We start from the raw sequence: 13,603 nt of genomic DNA, 5'->3' as shown, positions 1-13,603 counted from the left end.
AATGTAAGTTGGCTTCATCTCATACTTGTTTTTGTTTTCAGTATTTTTCTTAACTTCCCACTAAATTCTGACCTATGAATAAATCTGGATAAAGCATGGATTCGAAACTAGACTAGCAATTGTGAATGCACATAACCAAGTTTTAAAGAAATCTTCCCTCTTGAATGCTAATGCATTCCTATCTTTTGTATTACCAGATTTCTTGATACTGTGTCAGAGGGTTGACTCAGGGCTTGGAATCCATGATCAAGTGAACAGAATTGGGATGGAATTAAATCACAATAAATAAATAGTTATATATTTAAAAAGTTTTTTTTTTTTACTTTAAATTTATTTGGAGATTATTTCCTTTTACTTTTCTTTTTCTTTCTTTTTTTCTTTTTCTTTTTTTTTTAGATTGTTTCATAATCTTAACTTGGCTCTAGAATTGACTAATTACTAATGTACTATGGCCTAACAATTACAAATTTGTCTACTGTTGTGTGTCTACTGATGTGTTCATTTTTGTACCTTCTTTGATGCTTCTCTGTTTTTTATTAAATCACAATACAGACTACAAGTAACATAATAGCTTTAGTGAGAAGAGGAGTAATTACTGCCATTCTCCTGATACATAGTTTTGTCTCACATCTACCAAAATCCTGCTTAGCCTGGGGGTGACCTTAATTTTAAGATTTATTAGGACTCTGGGAAATTTTAGGATATTGAGAAGCGTCCTCGGGAGCTGCTATTTGTAGATACTTTAAGCATTATATCAGTTAAATGAAAAGGGAAAATAAATGAGCATACACATTAAAGAAAAATACAAGTTTGCATTTTCTGCGGGATAGGTTGGGGTTTCCAAAATATCCAGTTGTAGAGCAGCTTTTCTTCAGGCATCCTCCTCATCTGTCCACAGCATACACAGTGTCCGATAAATGGTTTACTTTATGTTCTCTGTGCTCAAAATGGCCCGTGGGATTGCAAACAGCTGGCACTTTGGTCTTAGATGTAATTTAAGAAAATTCCAATTATATATATTTGTTGAAGTCCCAACTTCTTAAGTGTATTCGTGAATTGTTAAGCTCTGAAATGTGAAGATAGCTCTTCTGTTTTCTATATCTAATAATTGTTTTATTCTCATGGCTTTATTTACCCACTTAGTATTTACTTTAAGAAAACAATTCTTCCACTTGTTTTTAATGTTAAATGTGGTGATTTGTTAGTGACATTTCCGTTTTTCCTATTTAAAAACAAAGTGCATTTCCAGGCTTGTGATATCTGGTAAGCACAAAGTGGATGTCTTTTTAAATTTTTTTTTTTTGGTCTATTTAGGCATGTCAGATAACTGCTAAATAGCATCAGGTGTTTGCAAAAATTAGTTCTTCCACATATATGGCCCAAAGAATGACATAATTTTTGTTTAGTATAAAATTGGTGTCCAATAGTTGAAATTTCATAGCTAAAGGATTTGCTTGGTTCAAATAAGTTTAGTTCAGACTCCAGGCACATGGATGTAAAGTATGTGGTTTTATGCCTAACATTTGAATACAATGTGTTTGTTTTCTAATTGTTCATAACAGAACAATAATCCAAAACCAACCAGTCTTTTCTTGTTTTAAGTATGGTTTGGGAATGAAGATTTCAGAAGTATTCCCTCAAACCTGAAAAACCTGGTGTTAGTCTTGGGTGATTTCCAGTGACCTTGTGACTCCCTTCTTCCTGCCCCCTGTGTAGATTTGGAACTGGGCAGCCATTTTTGTTTTTGGAAGGGAAAGGAGACAGATATAATGAATGACTTTTATTGTGCAATATTTCAAACTCTCTTGAATGCATTCGAATGGGATGGAAAGTGTTCTGCCCTGTGTCATAGCCAAAACAAACAAAACATATTCCCTAAACCTGGATGTGTGTTTCTCTCAAACTGGCAGTAGTTAGAGCTCAGCTCTCAAACAAGAATTTGGTTTGACAATTTTTAGCCCTTGTTCAACTGAATATTAGGATAGTTTGCAGCCAAAGCAAATATTGTGGGGAAAAATTAATACACATATTTACAGCTTGCAGGTGGCATTTTTTTTTTCTTACATTCTTTTTTTCTTACTTTTTTTCTAACAAATGTGTGGCATTTGTCTTAAGTAATTGCATTTGTGGTAATGCTTTTAAATAGACTACTTTTTTTTTTTTTTTTTTTGCTATTTTTTAAATGAACTTCCCTCCGATAATAGTAACGCCAAATGTAAATAAATTCTACAGAGGTCCCTGAAGAGTGATAAAAGTTTGAATTTAAGTATTTAAACATTTAGAAAGACCACTAAGAATCTGAGAATTCTAGGAATATCAGACCCAGCAAATATGCAGTAAAACTCCCTTGATGGTAGCCTTCTATGGCCCCCCCAGAATTCACTCTAGTGAGTATCAATGACTCCTTTATGATGATGCCTCCAACATTGTTTACGGACTCCAACTACCCCCACTTAGGTTGTTAAGTATTCCCACCCTTTGGATCTGTAGGGAGAAAGTACTCTGCACAATCAAGATAATTCATTCTGTAATGCACCATTGTGCTTCATGACCCTGGCAACATATATTTTTTATTAGAATAATAACTTTAAATTTATGGTCACCCATGACCATGGTTTGTGCCTTAACCAAGAAATACTGGAAACATAAATTTTTGAGCCAGGCAGTCTGCTTCGAAAAATGGTAGCAAAGACTTCATTCAATCCACCTTTTAGGTCTTTACTTTGAAATAGAAAACACAAACGTTCATCAAATGTTTGGTTGAACAATATCAGACATCTGTGCAAATGGACTTAAGCCATCGGTTAATTTCATTGGTCGTTAACTTTTCATACAATGAACACTACAGAGAACGCTGCCCGCAACTTGCATTTCAGTTAGCAAAGTTGCACATTGCTGTGAAGATAGCTAATTACCAAGCCCTGCGAAGTCCAACTGTATTCCCATCAAGCAGCCTGACTGGCATGTTCTGGACATAAATCATTTGAAGGAGTGGGTTTTTAGTGTTGTGTGGTGTGTCTGAATGGTGGGAAATGGAAAGACTCCTGTGTTGATAAGTGGGTCCACGAGGTCCATGGCTCGGGCTGTCGAGAAGCAAATGTGAATGTAAGATTTAAGATGGAGGAGAGGAAGGTGGAATGCAAACTTCTTGGGTAAAAAAAAACCAAAACTCTTTTCTATTTTAAATGTTGCTCTAAATTCTTCAACTTAACTATTCAGACCTAAGTGTGGATGCATAGGGTAATTTCACTAGGTTGTCTAAGAATAATTAGATACCGAATTACCAGTTATATCGTTTTTCTCAATCCCATGGGAGCTGAAGGGTTTGTGGGATTTTTTTTTCCCCTAAAAATAAGCAAGGTTATTTTTAGATTAAAAAAAATGTACATTTCTCAGTCAAATCGGAATCTCTTAATGTGTACTGTGGCTTCCTTTCCCCTCAGAAACCTTTTCTTTAGGTATGTACCCTGGGCCCAACTGCCTTCTATTCATAACCCTTAATCAAGGCTTTAACTCTTGCACTTTGTGAGGTTTTTTTCCAACCCACACTACAGTAAAACATACAAACGCCCTTCTGAGGTATTCTGCTATCTCAAAGTACATAACAAGACATATGATGCTCCCATCTCATGAATAAGATGAACAAGAGGGAAGTGGTTTTCTCTGCCTACAGAGAGAAGAAGCAAGAATAAAGCCGGGAAAGACCAGGGGCCTTCTGAAACTGGGCCCATCGCTTTCCCTTGCTTCAGCTGCCTCCTTCATCTTCCACCTTAAGGAGGTCAGGCCATTTGGGTACTTGGTGGCTGTTCTTGTAAAAAATTTAGTTGGAGGAGCCCTTGAAGTCAATAGCTGCCATGGGGTTTTGAATCTCATCCAGGATCTCACAAATAATCAAAATTTGCATCTCTCTCCCTAAAAGTAAGTGAATGATGAGTGCTGATTTGCTATTTGTTCTATAATATATTTGGTGAGGGGGAGGTGGCGGGGGGGTGGGGTGGGAGAGGAGATTGGGAACAGGAAAGAAGCCAGAAGAAATAGTGTTCAAACCAGAAACCAGGACTGCCTCTGCTTTTAGATGCCAACACTTCCAACAAGCAGCACTCTCAACCGGATCGCTGAAATGTGCCCAGTGCCCCGCTGTTGTCGTGTAAACGTCTGAGGGGATTTATATCCTGTATTTCTCCAGGAGGGGAGAACAGTTCTGGGCATATGCCGAACACTTCCGAGGCATGTGTCCTTTTGACATTTCCCTGCCTTCCCAGGGCCGAGGCTCTGCCATCTCCACAAGCTAGGAGCTGTTACCGCCAGGCCAAAGCTGTAACAATATTAAGATGTTTTCCTCAACCTTGTCCCCAGAAAGATACTCTGTTTCCAGAAGACTCTTCTCCCCTGGGCATTACATCATGAATTGATTCAGTTCTTGGAGGAAAAAATTGGACAAAATATAATAGATTACCTCCTGGGGAAACATACTTAGGTTGTTAAGTATTCCCACCAGAAAACTAAGAAACTGCTTATATATTACTACTCTGTCCACATTTAACCTTTCACCTTATCGCGGCTGAGCAGGGTGCTTTTTTTCTGCAAAGGTTTTTGTTTTAGTGGGGGTCAGAGAGAACATTTCTCCTTTTTTTTTTTTTTTTTAAGGAATACAAGTATTCTTTGTTTTTGCCATCACCCGGGCTATGTCAGTTTCACGAACCAGTTTCACCAGCCGCTGCCTCCCCGTGGGCAGCGGAGGACCTGGAGTTGCAGCTGGGGTGCAGGGAGCCGCTAGATGGATTATAATTTTCCTTAAGGATTTTTGGCCCCCCGAGCGTCGTGGCCCACAGGAAAGATGGCCTCACATGCGGAGCATTCGGGAGACATCACCTGGGTCATGCGGATAGCCCACCCGGCAAGCGGTATCCGTGTTGAAGGAAAGGATGGAGTTTCCTCTTTTCCTGGGAACCAGTTCTCGGAGAAGGATGTTCATGATTGATGAAGTCGCTCCCATCCAGTAAACAGCGCAGGAAGAAATGTGGGAGCTCTTTTCCCTTCCAAGTTTGAAAGTTGGCGCGCCCAAGGGGCGGGGTACAGTTGGCCCTATACGTTTGTTGGCTTCAGATGGGGCTAAGTTGGAACAGGGAGCCGAGTGCATGGAAGAGCAGATGAGCCGGAGGGACCGGCAATAAAATAGCAAGCCTTTCATCACCCCGTGCCCAGCTGGTGACTGGAAGCCAGTCAGCATCCAGAGCCTGGTTAGCAGATTAGAGGACACCGGAGCGAGCTGGCAGCCTCCACGGGCCGGATCGCTAACGATCAGGTTGGTAGGGCCAGTTTCCTGCTCCGAGGCAGAAGCAGCCGTACCCAGTCGGTGAACCTCAGTTACTGCCTTGTCACATTAGTCTCCAATCAGGGGATTAGTGCAAGCTCCCTAGAGCACTGACATCCATTCGTTCATTCCTTAATCCCGATAAAAGCCCTCCAGTGGCCCCAGCCACGCTCCTGACTGTCCGCCTCAGAGGACTGGGCTCCACTTCTCGGAGGTGCCCCTGAGGAAATAGGAACAGCCCCCGCGTTTAGGTGAGACGCAGCCAGGGGGGAGACTAGGTAACCCGCACACAGGCAACTTCCTATGAATCTAGAATTACAGTGAACCCTTGAACGACAGGGTCTTGAACTGAGTAAATCCAGTTAGGCATGGATTTTTGGCAAATACGATACCATAAATAAATATATTAGGGTTTTCTCATTTTCTTTTTCTCTAGAGCTTACTGTGTTATGAGAATACAAGCTATCACCTATATAACATACAGAGAACGTGTCAGTCCACGGTTTATGGTATCTGTAAGGCTTCTGGTCAACAGAAGGCTATTAGTAGTTGAGTTTCTTGAGAGTCAAAAGGTAGTTAACAGTTAGTTAAAGTTAGTGGATTTTCAACTAGGGGGGCAGTGGTGGTGCCCCTGACCCCTGCGTTGTTCAAGGGTCAACGGTGAGAAGTTTAAAAAAAAAAAGTGCTTAGAACAGTAACAACAAAAGTGTCCACTAGTTACCTTGTCTGTAAAATGGGCAAGTTAGTGGTACCTGTCTCCTTTATGTGGCTGCCATAAAAATCAACTAACACAGATGTGGTGCCCCTGGTTTTCATTATCCTTCAACACTTTTCTGTGACAGAAGCCCATTTCCTTTCTCGGGTGTCTGTCCATACTGTGGTCGCTATAGGGTTTTCCCATGGACCCTCATTTTACATGGTCTCATTATTATGCCCACATTACAGAAGCTGAGACTTTAAGTCATGTGACTTGCTCAAGATCACGTAGCTAGTAAGTGACAGAGCTGGAATTAGGAGTTTGTTGTGCTCTCAAGTCCATTCTCCTTTGAGGAAAATGCTGTAAGTAGTCAAGGACGTGAAGGTGAGAATTTTCTCTGTGCTAGACTTGCTCGTGTTATTAGAAATGCCCCTGATGGATGTTACCCTCTGCCTCAGGATTACAGACACAAAGGCCCCCTTTGCTCCATTTGGCAGGGTTGGGGGGAGGCATCTTCCCACTGCTTGTCTTGCTTTCATGTTCTTAGCCACTAGCCTCGTCCTGCATGTCTTCAAAAGGAAATCGGTCCCAGGCCTAAAAGATTTCAGGTACCTGAACTTCAGCCACTGAACCACCTGCTGCACTCCTCACTCCCTAGTTCTGATATCTCTGTATCAAATGGGGGTTAGGGCAGACATGCACAAGAGCAAGGTTGTTGGTTGTGTAATCCTGTACTGAATACCCTGACTTTTGCTAAAATGTTGTATTATCTTACTCAAAACTTCCCCTAGGGTTTTCCTATCTGTGGAAATCAAACATTTTCATCGACTCAAAATATACTCAACTATGGTTTCACAGCAAGTGGTCACATGTGCATTTTGGCCAAAAACAAACATTCAAAATGGAGGAAGCTTGCTAGATGTTCTCCCTAGAACTGACAGGAAGACTAGACTCCCTAGTCTGACAGAAGAACGGGTTTCCACGAGCAAGTCTTGTCCACCCTAAATCCAGTTCTGGGAATGGTTCAAGTTAAATAGGTACTTCTCCATCCTTCTGGGCACCTCAGCCCTGTGTAGAAATATATCTGAGTTTTGGGAAGCTGTTACCATTGTTGTCCAGAGACCCAGGAAGTAGGACTGCCGTAAGTCCTGTGTTGAGGGCTTGGGGAGGCAAATGCCAAAAGAAATGTTTGGCAAATGATCACTAATTGCCAGTGAGTAGAGCATAAGTTTAGTTGGCATGCTAGCTTTTAGCTGAGAGGCTGGTTAAAGTGAAGGGGTCTCTTCAACTCATTGCTCTAGTTTAGGCAGTGGTACCAAGATATTTCAGTGTGAGAATGGGAGCTCCCTTCTAAAGCAGCTAGTATCCACGTTTGGGGCATGCTACCCTGCTTTCCCCAATAGCTACTGCAAGGGGCACTGGGAACAGACATTTTTAAGACTTTCCTACTGCATGATGATCCCATTTAACCTGTACTTACCATGTGCCATAAACACTGATGCCATAAAACGTCAGTTAGAAACTTTCAAGATCTAGTATTTTTGTGCTTGTAGTTTGGAAGCCTTGAGATATGCAATGTGTAAAACAACTTTAGAAAATTAGAGAATGATAGAGATGAAGAACAAAATAGGGACTCCCCCCCCCAACTTCTCGCCTTGTATTTATGGAAACTGATGGCCATGGACTTGGAACCACTTGCTCACTCCTTGCCAAGATAAGGTCTGCCGATTACAGGGCGTGTGTCTTTTCCCTCTGCATGTTGCTTTTGTGGGATATATGATATTCTGTCACCTAACCATGTCCTAGCCTTCTTGAAAGGACCACCAACTGGGCTTTCTGTGTATTGTGTATCGACCACAGCAACAGGCTCGCTGCTGGTCACAGAACAGATGTCATAGATGCTTGTTGAGGGACTGAGGGGCCAGGCTATGTAATGATACACCTGCTTTAGGGGCTGAGACTATTGTTTCTGTTGGAAAAGCATGTAATCCAAATTCATTCTACACCCTTGGGACAGATGTTGAGTGGGGGCAGGGGGAGGCTGGCTAAGCCTCCTGCAATCATCCCAGTATTTCTCAAAGCATGGCCCACTTTAAACAAGTCAGGGAACTTTTTAAAAAGACAGGTGACAACAATCTTTTGCCACTTGAAGATCAGTGTTCCTGTTGACCCACTGCTTGTAGCAGCTGCTGGACCCTGAGACACACAGATCTCGAGCTTTTTATGCTCTCTGCTTTCTAATCGTTTTGTAAGCTTTACCTTTGATGTAAGTTGCCAGTGTGACATCTGTGGGTCAAGAGCAAGGGATTTGGAGTGATACCTGAGTTTGAATCTCAGTGCCCCGGTTACTGTATTATTGGCTGAATTACTTAGCTCTCGGGACCTCTTAGTGGCTACATCTGTAAAATGAGGGTAAAAAATAATATTTTCTCTTGCAATAACTGGGAGGGTTGAATTATGTAGTGATTATGGGTAAAGGTCCCTGTTCAGTGCTTGGCATGGGATTGAATAAGATAACATTAAGTTTCACTTTTTCTAATGTGATTTCAGACTTACAGAGATTTCAGGCTTAAAGAAAAGTTAACAGAAATACTACAAATCACCTTCACTAAGATTCCCCAAAGATTAGTATTTTACTGCATCTGCTTTTTCTCAAGAAAGGCATATTTGTATAGACAGATAAAGAGATCTATGTCTGTATAGATCCCGATCTTTGACTTATAAGGGTTACCTCCCAATAAACTTATCCTAAATTGGAAATCTCCTAAGTCGAAATGCACTTAAGGTGCCGAATCTACCCATCATCAGAGCTCAGCCTAGCCGACCTTAAACGTGATCAAAACACTGACATTGGCCTACAGTTGGGCAAAATCGTCTGACACAAAGCTTGTTTGATAATAATGTGTTGACCTCTCATGTAGTTATTAAATACCATACTGGACGTGACAAGAGAATAGTCATGTAGGTACAGTACGGTGCTAAGCGGATGCGTTGCTCACCCTCATGATGGCGTGACTGACTGGGAGCTACTGTCACTGCCCTACGTTATGAGACAGGATCGTGTCCCTTGTCATAGCTCAGGAAGTGATCCAAATCCCAAATTTGGAGTCTGGCTTCTATTGAATGCGTATCACTTTTGCATTATCGTAAAGTCAAGTCATTGAGTTGAAATGTTCTAAGTTGGGGACCGTAATAACTGCCTATCTCTATATCCATATTTGTCTATCTGTAAATATATTTTTTTTCTGAACCACTTAATAGGATTGCAGATATGATGCCTCTGTACGCCTGAATTCTTCAGTGTAAACATCCTGAAAACATGGGATAGCATGTCATGATGATTATTATTAAGGGGCTCTAATTACAGCGCTGGGAGTACTTCCACAGTTCCGCAGTGTTTCTCTGTCTCTGATTCAGATCAGGAGCCAACCGTCTTTTAATGAGCATGTATTATGTGCCAGCCATAGTCCTGGAGGCTTTGGAAAATATTCCATCGGATTCTCTCAAGAGCGTCAAGAAGCAGATATTATTAACAACATTTTGCAGAACATAGTAACTAAAGAGATGTAAGGAGTTAGTAAATTTCCAGCAGGAACTCAATTAGTGGAAGATGAGGGATTTGAACCCATTTCTGAGTCCTTGAAGCCCTGTGTGCTTTCTAAAACTACACTCTGTTTTTTTTTTTTTAATTTATTTTCAGTGTAATAGTATTAAAACTACACTCCTAACAAAAACAGTGTTCTTTGGTCTAGATTGCTGACCACATTCTATTATAAAAATGGAGAAAGTAAGAAAAACTAGGAGCAGCTCTACCGGGGCCCTGAGATCCTCCACGCGCTAATCTTGGCTAACCTGTCACATGCTTCTGTGGCTGGAGCTATTGGGGCTTTGTTTTCACAGTTCTTCCTAATTCTGATGAGCTCTCCAGAACTCTATTTCAAAGTAATTGTAATCCTCTTGTGTAGTTTTGTTGCTGGCTGGAAACCAACACTTTATCTTCAGATACCTCTAGTCAGGTTTATTTTTTGAAATGAAGGTTTATTTTCTCAGGGAGTGCTGACGATATTGTTAACATTTTGGTGGTTAGGACTTGAGAAACTGGAGATGTGGTCTGGTGGCGTGCCTTTAGCTCAGGCCAGACTCGAGCAGCAAGCAAGAGCTGTCGATTTGCTCTCCTTCTCAGCTAACTGGAGCTGATTGGTCTGACTCAATGTTCTCATGCCTAAACACGGAGAATAATAACAAGCACAATCCATTGGGGTGACATATCCTTTAGAGATTTTCACTGAGGAATTCTGGGGCCACCCTTTTGGTACCAGGACTAATTTACTTCAAGTAAAATCCTGTGCTTTAATCATCAAGCCCTGGCTTTCAGTCGCGTTAAAAAATTCAAATTCAGTGGGAAAAGAATATTGATTCACAGACCAGCCACTTTAATAGAAAATTCCAAGTTGCTTGGGAAGCACAAGTTAGCCATTGTTTGGCCAAGACAAGAGACGGTGTCTGGGAATATTTGGGGTCCCTGCTTGCAGAGCTTGGAAACGGGGAAACAGTCCCCTCTGGAGGTGGACAACTCGGGCTCCACAGCCAGACTCATCTGGGTTGGGATTCAGCTCCACTGCCTAGCTGTGCGACCCGGAGCAAGGTAATTTCAGATTCATCGTCTAAAACAATGGCAGTGTTTTTCGTTCAAGTGAGTTTGTGAGACTTCATGTAAGTAAAACACCTTATATATAGATGGTAGCCATTAAAAGATTCTCAAAATGGTGGCTAGTTAGAAAAGCAATAAACTTGAGTGGGGTCAACCCCAGTTTTTTCTGTATTCTTTTCCTTCCTCTGCTGCTTCTTTCTCCTTTCCTGTTCTCTCCCCTATCCTTCCCACACTCTCCCCATTCCTCTCCCCTACCCCAGCCCCGTTCTGGATGATCTGAAGGAAGACGTTAATTATTAGAGAACATCCAGTTCTTGGCTTTCTATGTAGAAGAAATCAGTGATTTTGAGGACCCTAAAGAGAATCATTGATTTTTGTAAAGGCTTAATGAAAAGTCAACAATCAAACAAAAGCTTTTTCCCCTCTGAATCATTATATTGTGTTGTTCCTGAACATCTGGGCAGAGGGGAGGGCTGCCTTCTCTGGGGCCTCAAAACACAGCTTCTTGGGCTGTAGCTATTTCTCTGTTTATGCCTCATTTGGAACATAAGCCATCATTCCAGGATTCTCTTTCTGGAGCTGCCACTAACTATGTGGGTGAATTATTTTCCAACTTTGAACTTCAGTTTTTAAAATGGAACAAGCCAGGCGAGACTTACTATAATTGATGGAAGTCGATGAAAATACCACTCAGATTTAATGCTTAATTGTATACTCTTATGTCGTTTCCTGTGTATCCATCTTGTCTTGACAGCCAGCTCTTCAAGCAGGGGGACAGTGTCACACTCCACAGGAAAGAACATAAGGTTTAGAAGGAGGGGCCTCGGGTTCAAGTCCCAGCTCTGTGACCTACCAGCCTGTGTGACCTTGGGTGAGTCTCCATACCCCCACCATCCGTGCTTTCCTCTGCTACAAAATGGGGTTGATGCACCCTTTAAAAACACAAGGTTATTGTGAGGACTAAATAAGGTAATAATTAATATAGCACTTGCTAAACTTAAAAAAGAGGTTCATTATCATTCATTGTATTGCCCACAGAGCCTACCACTAGGCAAATTATGTAAGTTTTTGTTGAATGTCATCTGTTTTAAGAACAAAGGTAAGACTTGGTATTATTGATTTTGAAATCACTGAAGAAGAGTATTGTTGGTATATGATTAAAGCATTTCATTTCCAATGCAAAATTTTAAACACAAAAAATATGCTTTCAAAACCAGTAAAGGCTTTGAGTAATGTTATGTAAATAATATTGATGTTAATATTCTCTAGGTGCCTTAAGATTTATGTGGTAAGAATAAATACCAAAATTAAACCTGAAATGAAATACTAGTGTTCTCAGTGGGATTAATTTTGTGAGGCTCCCTTTGCATAGTACATCGCTCTTAAATTTGCATAGATAAATTTTAAAAGTTATTTTCTAATTATAAAATAATATTGTAGAAGATAGTAAAGTATAAATGCAAAACCAGTTGTATTACTTAGAGTTCTCCAGAGAAACAGAACTAATAGGATATATTTTATATATAGATATATATAAAGAGATTCATTATAAGAAATTGGCTCCTGCAATTATGGAAACAGAGTCCCAAGATCTGCAGTTGGCAAGGCAGAGACCCAGGAGTGCCAGTACTGTAGTTTCACTCTGAGCCTGTTTCAGGAAGCAGAAGACCAATGTCCCAGCTGAAAGACAGTCAGACAGAGAGGGTTCCTCTTACCCCACCTTGTTATTCTATGCAGGTCTTCAACTGATTGGGCGAGGCCCACCCACACTGGGGAGAGCAATCTGCTTTACTCAGTCTAATAATTCAGATATTAGCCTCATCCTAAACCATCCTCACAGACACACCCAAAATAATGTTTGACAAAATATCTGGACAAGCCAAGTTGACACATAAAATTTACCATCATACTAGTATAATAGATTACTGGGAAACGCAGAAGGACAAGAACTGCCTGGATTCCACCACCCAAAGATAACCATTATTAGAGATTTGACATGTTTCATATGTTTCTTTTCACTCTTTTCTGTTTGGTTTGTTTAATGTGCCATGGATCAGTTTTTTAATCACTTGTTCTATGTGACTGGAGGGTTCATATTGTCTCTTCTTATTTACTTAGAAAAGTATCTAAAATTTCCATGCCTCTGGTTTTGCACTTCTAAAACAATTATTTTAGAAAACCTGCCTTGAATATATGACACTGTCATTATAACCAAATTAAATGAGCATGACCCACAACCCTGTGTCTCACCCAAAGGAAAGAGAAGTGACATTCAAGTTAAGGAGGCAGAGGTTGGGGGCAGGGGAGGTATTGGGGATTCCTGAGAGACTCCAGGGAATTCCATCCCCTTTCTCCAAGCCGATGCCTATGTTGGAAATGTTCCCAGATGGTCGGCCTGTTGCTTTTCCCCCTGATCCAGCACTGAAGGTGTTAATAGCCCATCTCACCCTCCTTGTGTCTCCGGGCTGAGGTGTGAGCAACTAGGGAACCCCCAATAAATTAAGGACGGCAGCCTTTCTGAGGAGGGAGAGGTGGCTTGTTCAGCATTTTAAGCCTTTTAGTTGGTGTCCTTTATTACTGATTGATTTACTGGATATTTGCGCAGTGGGCAGGGGGATTTGAAATATAACATAAGCGCTTCCTGAGATGTCAGTACTCTAATGTTAGTGGTCTGCACGAGGATGTAATTCATATCTGCAGGTGCTTACTCTAGTATCAAATACTTCAATAACATCATGCCTGTGGAATCCACTACTCCCAAGTGCCCTATTTGTATTCTGATATGCCCACGTCTTTTCCTATGTGTGTTTTCCTTTCTTAAGGAGCTCTCATTTCCTTCAATAGGATATGTTTTATTTCATCCCTTTTCCTGCATTTACTCATATTAATGTCACCGCATTCGCTGGTAATAGCCGAGCCTGGAAATACCCCGCACAGCCAC

This window comes from Mustela nivalis (genome assembly GCF_964662115.1).
Source record: "Mustela nivalis genome assembly, chromosome: 4".
NCBI classification, from domain to species: domain Eukaryota; kingdom Metazoa; phylum Chordata; class Mammalia; order Carnivora; family Mustelidae; genus Mustela; species Mustela nivalis.
This window is presented reverse-complemented; position numbering follows the sequence as displayed.